This window comes from Amphimedon queenslandica, unplaced genomic scaffold, assembly GCF_000090795.2.
Source record: "Amphimedon queenslandica unplaced genomic scaffold, v1.1 AMPQUscaffold_12872, whole genome shotgun sequence".
In the NCBI taxonomy this organism is placed as follows: Eukaryota; Metazoa; Porifera; class Demospongiae; order Haplosclerida; family Niphatidae; genus Amphimedon; species Amphimedon queenslandica.
In genome coordinates this window covers 6,426-8,386 of record NW_003546892.1, presented here as the reverse complement: position 1 = coordinate 8,386, position 1,961 = coordinate 6,426, and the positions used below count along the sequence as shown (strand labels likewise).

The following is a 1,961-nucleotide window of genomic DNA, read 5'->3' as shown; positions in this document are numbered from 1 at the left end:
GGACAAAAAACACCTACAATAATAACTGTAATAATACTACACTATATTACACTAGTGATAAGTACATGGCATTTGGAGCAACTTTTAAAATTTACAAAAATCTAATTTTGATCAGAATCAGCCCAAACTTTCTATGCAATATAAGTACATTTAAAAAATATTATTATAGAGTATTCTCTCCTAGTGATTTTGTGGGGAGTTTTGTACATATGGTATAAAGGAACAAATATTCCTAGTATACATGCATGAACACAGATTTGTACTACAAGTACAAATTTGAAAATTCTAAGAAAAACTCCAAGTCAATATAAAAGTACATCCATGTGTACATTATTTCCTAGAATTCTGATTTGTTCAAGTACAAGTACAAGTCAATCCCCACCTGTTCACATAAACCACCACATTCATCTGTAATGAAGCAAAGCAGATACAATCACAATGTCATTCACTAACTCCACCTTCTTTCTCTCCCTCTCTCTCTCTCTCGGTCTCTCCTACTATATTGTAATTGAGGTATAATCCTTTTCTTTAATGATTATTATTTAATATAAACCACATTATACATAAATACACACATACACAGTAATATTGAGGTAATGCACACTCATGACTAACCATATACCAGTAGAGCATTTATTCAATGTACAGTCATATAATGATAGAGTATGTCTGTGATTGTACACATAATGACTTATCATGTAAGTATGATTACCATGCAGTCCATAGTAAAGATGAGAGAATAGAGCAGGAGAGATATAGACTAAGAGAAACTGATTGAGTGAAGCAGATACAAAGTATCTGCTTAACTCAAAAATTGATGATTTTTAATGATTAATAATTAATTAATGATTGATGATTTTTAAAATTAATGATTGAGTTTGGCATATTAATGCCAAACATTATAGCCTCCCTTACCACACCCTGATGTACATGTACATGTACATGTACGTCGATATGTGTATACCTGTACATGTACATGTACATGTATACAAACTTTATCAGTATCAATATGTACATGTACATGTATTGGATTTAAACTTCAATTCTCTAATATATAGCTGTATCTTTATTGTAATTTTCCCTTCCCACTTTAATGATACATGCTTTATTATGCATGTACAATGTACATTGTGTTTATTTCTTTAATAGAAAATCCTCAGTCTACAGTCCAAGCCAGTAGTGATAGATGTTAAAGCTACTGAAGCACTGCTCTATCGTATCAACCCAAACACTTATAACATTGAGAAAGCTACCATTGAATCAACACTATTTGTACCACGGAGTAAGATATACATAAATACATACATGTACATGTACTATCACTACATGTACATGTAATGATTGTATCATTAATTGTTCATATATTTTGTACATCAGATTGTGATAAAATTATTTTTTCCTATTTCCTGTAGGTGTTACTGGAGGAGAGGGGAAACTATGGTTTGGATTGGTAAGTTCATGTGCATGTACATCTACAATTACTGCATAGTGGGAAATTTTGGAGGGACTAAAATTTGGCAAACTGCTAAACTTTGGTGATTGGCAAATTTTAATTTTGGCGAATGGCTATCAAATCGCCAAATTCACCAAATTTATTACCTTCCGAAATTTCCCGCTACACAGTAGTCTTTCCCTTTCAATCATACATGTACAAAACTAGCTCCATGTAATGCATGTGTACAAGTACAGTACTTGTATGATGCAATTTAAACAAAAATTCAAAATCCCACCTCTCTTTCTCTCTCCTCCCCCATAGGGTAATGGAGTATTGCGTGTGTACGATATGGAGGACAGGTGCTTTGACTCTGATCTCAAGATAATGGACTCCAGGAGAGGAAAGACAGTCCGTGTGTCTTGTCTGTTGCTAGTGGATTATAACGTTTGGGTCGGATCACTTAATAAAACTATTCATATTCTTGACGTGGAGACTCTCTGTCGTAAGTCAATCTGACCGGGATTAA

At 33.3% G+C, this 1,961-nt stretch overlaps 1 long non-coding RNA gene across 1 annotated transcript; it reads left to right on the top strand.

Moving 5' to 3' along the window:
- The first annotated feature begins 1,118 nt into the window (after nt 1–1,118).
- Nucleotides 1,119–1,932, top strand: LOC109586450 (uncharacterized). The gene is made up of 3 exons (XR_002187034.1): nt 1,119–1,282; nt 1,413–1,450; nt 1,757–1,932. It is a non-coding gene; the product is annotated as an uncharacterized LOC109586450 (long non-coding RNA).
- The last annotated feature ends 29 nt before the right edge of the window (nt 1,933–1,961 follow it).